Here is a 7,558-nt window from a genome sequence, read left to right as displayed (position 1 = left end):
GAATCGACTCGACGACACTTAACAACAACAACATATATGCACTAATGTAGGAAATACGATCCGCATGTAACAGATGTAAATGTAATAGATGATTCCAACACTTAAAGAAAAAACCTTTTAAAATATTGCCCCATGAGGCTTTCTGTTCCCATAAAGATTTACAGTCTTAGAAACCCTATAACAGGGTGGCTATGACTCAGAACACGACAACAGCAAGAGCTTTCAAAGCATTGTACTGACTGTAAAACATTGTGCCTTCAGAAAAGATCAATGATTTTTCACACAAAAAAATGTTTAAAATCACAATGTGATGTACTATCAAATATGTCTTAGTCTTGACAAATGTAAAAATTGACAGACTCTCAAATCTACTATTCTTCTAGTGATTGCGAAACCAGGCTTACTGAGAGTGGTAGAGTAGTGGAAACCTGAGACTACGGTCCATAGTCGTTCTTCGGGTCTGGAAATGAACTCACCCTCATGGTTCAATTTTCAGACAAGCAAAAGACAGGTGTATAAAGGCAACGTTACTACAGAGGTGCACATTACTTAGCAGACTCAACCATTTAAGTTCAAAAGGCCAGCATTTGCCCAAGGGCAAAGTTCAGAAGAATTAAGAAAGACAGAGGAATGGAAACAGAAAACAGGGTGCAAGTGAGACATGCAATGTTGCATTGTAGGGATTGTCAACAATGTCAGGAAACAGTGTGTGTGAATTGTTGGATGGAAAACTGAATAGTAAACCTTCACACAATTCACAATAAAAAGTTTTGTGCGTGTGGTTTTTGTTTTGTTTGTCATTCTTAAGCAGTTTCCAGAGAATAAATGAATTTCCTGAAAGGAGCAAGAATCAGTGACATACGAATTTTCATAATCAAAACTACTAAGAAAGAAGAATACAGGGCAATATATTTAAGTTTTTGAATCATCTATTACATTATGTATCTCTTACATCTGGATCAAATTTCCTACATTATTGCAAATATATATTATTAAAATGTCTGCATTCCAAAACAAATTTACCACAATCTTATTACCTACTTAAGTTCATGTTTTGTTTAGCCAAGTTGCCTTCTAGTTCGTGTTCATATGCATTTTATTTAAGTCCAGAAAGCATCACTGGAGACTTCTATCAAACATTCAAAGAAGAGCTAACACCGTTTCTACTCAAACTATTACAGAACATAGAAAAGGATGGAGTAGTTCCAAACTTATTCTATTATGTAAGCATAACCAGGATACCAAAATCAGGCAACGATGTCACTAGAAAAGAAAATTAGATCAATAACACTCATGAACATTTTGTTGCTAGGTGCCATTGAATCGACACAGACTCAAAATGGCCTTACGTACAACAAAAATGAAACACTGCCACCCAGTCTGGTGCCAGTCTAACAATCGTTGCTACACTTGAGCTCATTGCTGCTGACACTGTACTAATCCATCTCATTGGAGGTCTTCTTTTCACATAAAGTCCTTCTCCAGGAACTGGTCCCTCCTGATAACACGTCTGAAGTATGAGAGATGAAGTCTTACCATCCTGCCTTCTAAGGAGCATTCTGACTATACTTGTGCAGATTTGTTTGTTCTTCTGAAAGTTCATAGTACTTTTAATATTCTCCAAAACCGTAACTCAAATTCATCAATCCTTCTACAGTGTTCCTAATTCATTGTCCAACTTTTATATTCATATGAGGTTATTGAAAATATCATGGTTTGGGTCAGACACACCCAACTGACATCATTGCTCTTGAACACCTTAAAGAGGTCTAATGCAGAAGGTTTGCCTAATGCAATACATTGTTTGATTTCTTGACTGCTGTTTCTATGAGTGTTGATGATTGATCCAAACAAAATGAAGTCTTTGACAACTTTAATCTTCTCTCCATTTATCTTGATGTTATTTATTGATCCAGTGGTGAGGATTTTTGTTTTCTTTACATTGAGGTGCAACACATACCAAAGGCTTTGTTCTTTGAACTTCATCAGTAAATATTTTAAGTCCTCTTTGTTTTCAGCAAGCAAGGTTGTATCATCTGCATACCACAAGTTTTTAATAAGTCTTCCTCCAATTCTGATGTCACGTCCTTCTTCATATAATCCAGCTTCTCAGATTATTTGTTCAGCATACAGATTGAATAAGTATGGTGAAAGATTACAACCCTGGTGCACACCTTTCTTGATTCTAAACTATTCAATGTCCCCTTGTTCTGTTTGAATGACTGTCTCTTCGTCTATGTGCAGGTTCCTCACAAGCACAATTAAGTGTTCCAGAGTACTCATTCTCTGCAATGTTGTCATGAACAACAATTTTCAACAAAATTATAGCCAGTAGAATCCAACATGCCAAAGAAATAATACATTGTGACCAAGTGCAATTCATACCAGATATGCAAATACAGTTCAAAATTTTTAAAAAATCAATATAATCCACCACATAAAACAAAGGAGGAGAGTCTGGGGCAAGATGGCAGAATAAGCAGACACACTGAGCCGACCCTCTGTAACAAAATCTTGGGATACCAAGTAAAACAGATCAAGTGATCCAGGCACACTGAGCATAAGAGGATAGGATAGAGAGGTGCATTGAGTGCCACTGCTTGTGAGCCTTGAGAAAAAAAAAAAAAAGGCAGAGTGTGGGCTACCGTGGAATATAAAGTCATCTTGACCTTTTGCAAGTGGTTGCCAATACAGCATCCTGCAGGCATAGGATAGAGTCAGAGGTTGGCAGCAAAGGGGAATAGTTCTCCCTTGTTCCTGTGCCCTGCTGGTAGATAGGGGTGTGGCCAGTCACTGCCCTCGCCAGCCAATCCAGCAATCAGTAGCACCAGCTCTGCTGGGGTTGGGCACCAGGCATCATGCCCCTGCTTCTGAAGGCATGTGAACCCATCCTGAACTACACTACACACACAGTGAACTGAGATCTAATGGCATTCACACTTCTGGTCTCTAACACATCCACCAGAAGATAAGTGGTGAGTGCCTGAGAATACACCAAGCTATAGTCTAAATATAAATATGATATGACAATGTCTCAGAGAAAACCAATCATTTCAGTTTACACAAAGAAACAAGACATAGTGCCTCAAACAAGTCACCAAAATACAGAATCTGAAAATACAGTCAGAAGGTATTGAAACTACCTGGTAAGGAATTTTAAAGAAAGCTAATTTAGCAACTTGAATAGATTGAAGGATAGATAGAAAAACAACAGATGAAATAAAGGAAAACATCAACAAAACTATGGAAGATGTTGGAGAAACGAATTGACGAATTCACAAAATAATTGAAAAAATGGGAACCATACAGAAATCAGCAATTAGTAAACCAGAAGATTAACACTAAAACTTCAGAACTAGACAGTATGCTGAAAGGGCAAAGAAATAGAATTGAATTGGTGGAAAGCCAAATTACTGAGCTTGAAGAAGAATTTCTCAATAATCAACTTCTAGAGGAACAATCAGAAAAAAAGAATTTAAAAAATGCAAAGAAAGCCTAAGATTCATTCAGGCCATTATCAAGAGGAGTAACTTATGCATGATTGGAATTCAAGAACAGGAAGACATAGCCAAAAAGAACCTCTTGGACTATTGTCCAAGAGTTCTTGAAAGAATACTTCTCTAACATGAAAGATGAGAAGATAGCCATTCAAGAAGTTGAACAAATTCCAAACAGGATAGATTCCCAAAAGAAAAACACCAAGACCTATTATAATCAAATTTTTCAAAACAAAAGAGAAAGGAAGTATCCTATGAACAGCTCAGGAAAAACAAAAAGTTACCTACAAAAGAGAACTAATAAAAAAAAGTTCTGATTTCTCAGAAGAACCCATGCAGGCAAGAAGACAATGGGATGACATATATAAAACTCTGAAACAACAACAACAAAAATGCCAACCAAGAATAATATATTCAGCAAAACTGTCCATTAAATATGACAGAGAAGTTAGGTAATTTTCAGACAAATAGAAATTAAAAGAATTTGTAAAAATCAGACCAATATTACAAAAAATATTAAAGGGAATTCTTTGGACAAAGAACCAACAACATCAGACAACTTGAGACTAGCATACATGACAATATCAACTAAACTCAGCCTGGATACATTGTTGTTGTTAAGTGCCATTGACTGGTTCCAATTCATTGCTATCCTGTATAGGGTTTCCAAGGAGCAGCTGGTGGTTTTGAACTGCTGACCTTGTGGTTCATAATCCATTGCTGATCCTACAGTGCCACACCAGAAGTCCCAACCCAGATATAGGAGTATTCAAAGTAAAACAGACCTAAAAGACAGAAAAGAGAGAATCAGAGGTAAAGCTGCAACAACAAAATAATAAGTAAAAAAGAGAATAATACAGAACTTCCAAAAGAAAAGGAAATCAAATAGATATCAAGAAAATAAATAAAAATAAATCTAATTATAACTCTAAAATCTAGACCAAGCCTTACTCCTAAACCTCACCCAAACTTTACCTCCAACACTGACCCTAGTTCTAACCATAACACTAAACATTAACTAAGTCCTAGTCATCCTGATGTGGTGCTGTAGGGTAAAGCACTGGACCGCCAGATCAGTTTGAACCACAAGGTCAGCAGTTCAAACTCTGCATCTGCTCCTTGGAAACACTGTGCAGGGTCGCTATGAGTCAGAACCAACTTGATGGCATTTAACAACATAGGCTTAGCCAAGACCTAGCCATAACCTTAACCCTAACCTTCACTCCTTACTCCTATCCACCTCCCCCCACCCCAAAAAAAAAGAGATGAAGAAAACACAATTAAAAACTAAAACAAGTAGAAAGAATTTCGTGTTCATATCAATTTACGCAGAAAAAGTATTTGACAAAATCCAACACCCATTTTTTTTTATTAAAATGCTAAACAAATTGGAAACTAAAGGGACGTCCTAGCCAGAGCAATAACCATAAAAGTGAAATTAAAGACATCCAATAGTTTTAATCTACCAGTCACTTCATGGGAGAAACATGACGCTTTCTGCTCCCATAAATATTTACAGCCTTGGAAACCCTGTACAGGGTTGCTGTAAGTTGGAACCAACTTGGCAACACAGCTTTCTGCTCCCGTAAAGATTTACAGCCTCAGAAACCCTGTACAGGGTCTCTATGGGTCGGAACTGACTCGACAGCACTCAACAACAGCAACAACATGCAGACTACATGACCCTATGGTGTAGTGCTGTGGGTTAATGTGTTGGACTGAAAAGTCGCTTTGAACCACAGGGTTGGTGGTTCAAGTTCACCAATTGCTTCTTGGAAGCCCTATACAGGGTCGTTATGGGTCAGAAATGACTCAATAGCACTTAATAACAAAAACAACAACATACATAGAAAACCCCAAAGTCTCAGCATATGAAAAACTGTTCCACAGCCTGCCCCTAGTTTTGTTCTAGCTGGTGGAGCTTTTCCATCGTATTTTTCTACAGATATACTCAATTTGACTCCTGTGAATTACATATGGGCGGGTCCATGTGTATAGGGTTTCTGAAGTTGTGAATCTTGCGGGAGCAGAAAGCCTCATCTTTCTCCCTGGGAGTGGCTGGTAGGTTTGAACTATTGACCTTGTGGTTTTCAGTCCAGTGCTTATCCTCTAGAGCCACCAGCCTCCCACAACAAGGGGGAATCAGCATAAAATGAACAAAGTAAGGGAAGACACTAGGAGAAACACACAAGTTAAAGGCAATGAAGGTAATACAATCCTGAAATACCCACAATAACAGTGATCTGTGAGTGTGTACATAGATAGACACTTTAGTTGAACAGGAGTGAGAAGGCAAATTGGACTACACCTATGATTATAGGAGGGTCAGTCAAAAAGTATTGCTGTTAGAGTTCCATTTCATGCATACATAGGTTTATTCCAAATTAAAATGTATTTAAACATGTGTCTGCCATCAGTGGATGACTGCAGACAAGTTCTCTGAGAGACTAGACACTTGTTATAGTTTCATTACGGTGACTTGAAAAAATGTCTAATCAAAACATTGGCTTCCAAGGGGATCTATCGGCCAGACCAGTTAAATTTAAGGTAGAAAGGTTAGCTCAGAAGTTTTGGGTGACTATTTCAATGTATTCCAAAGACATAATCTTGATATATTTTCTCAAAGGACCTAGAATTTATGAGAGCTTACTATGAAGAAGTTTTAAGAAAATGGAAAAACTTACTGGTAAGAAAAAGACCAGAAATTTTCCCTAAGGAATACTCTTTCTATCACCACAGAGCACTTGCACATTCTTCAAGGGTAGCAAGGCTTTCCTTTGAGAATTTTGTTAGGAAACCTTACCCCATCCATCCTACAGCCCTGATCTTGCCCCTTCAGATTTCTTTTTGTTTAAAAAACTCAAAGAACATTGAAAGCTTGAAAGCAAACACAATTTTAAGTCCCTCGAGGATACTCAGACTATCATTTTGATGTGTACATTAAAGAATGCAGAAATCTGGGAGAACAAACATGGTGGCGGAAAGAGTGGAAGAACAGTGAGGAGCTCTGCCGGCAACAACACAAGAAAGCTCAGGGGATGGTGCCAGAACTCTGAACCACATATAAAGGAATATTTAGAAGGTTGGAAGACTTACAGCTAGGAGAATTTGTAGCAGAAGCAAGAAATCCATTGCTTCTAAATCAAGATGCTCAGCTGTTCCTGGAGTTGCCATCTTGGGACAGACAAGTGGGGAAGGATCTGAGCAGCCACAGACGCCTGACAGAACCATGTAGATAAAAGTATGGGCATTCTTTTTTTTTTTGGTATCTGTTCATTGGTCTCTCACTATCTGTGTACCTCCATTCTGGTGCCTAGAGAGAGTGCCTGAGTGAGTGGACACTCCACCCCCCACCCCAGGAGGGTTCTACTATGCATGTCCACAGATCTTCCTGAAATTTAAAGTGACAGTTTCACTGAAAACCAAACAGTAATGCAAAAGGGCCACTGAACTGTTTGTCACTAGGAAAAAGGCCTAAATGGAAATTGTGGAGTGAGACAGGCAGACTAAAAAGGAAACAGGCCAAAAATTAAATCCTGAGTGACATTATAGCAACCAACAGTGGCATTTTGAAATTTCTCAGGAAGACGGAAAGCCCATCTTCTGATCACATCTACCTGGAGGCAATTAAGACCACAGATAACTCCTAAATATGCCCAAAAAATGAAAACCGATGACCATATCAGCACATTTCCAGAAACGAGATAAAGTGACTGAGGCAATTAAGCTGGAAGTAGACCTACACTCTATACTGGAAGATTGGCAGGCTTTGAAAATGCCTGAGAAGGAATTCAGAAAAATAATTATAACATGTATCAAAACACTATACAATGGAGTTGAGGGGAAAAAAGGAAGACGTCAGGAAAGCGCTACAGGAACAATCAAATAAAATAGATAGACCATTGGAAACAATTCAAACCTACAGAAAGTGTTTTATATGGTTAATAATAGAATATCAGAAATGGACAATAAATTGAAGGCAAAGGAATAGAATTGAAGAAATGGAAGCCAGAACTAGTGAGCTAGAACATAAATCTCTCAACACTACTAAGGTAGAAGAG

The sequence above is a fragment of the Chrysochloris asiatica genome, unplaced genomic scaffold, assembly GCF_000296735.1.
Source record: "Chrysochloris asiatica unplaced genomic scaffold, ChrAsi1.0 scaffold00103, whole genome shotgun sequence".
In the NCBI taxonomy this organism is placed as follows: domain Eukaryota; kingdom Metazoa; phylum Chordata; class Mammalia; order Afrosoricida; family Chrysochloridae; genus Chrysochloris; species Chrysochloris asiatica.
This window is presented reverse-complemented; position numbering follows the sequence as displayed.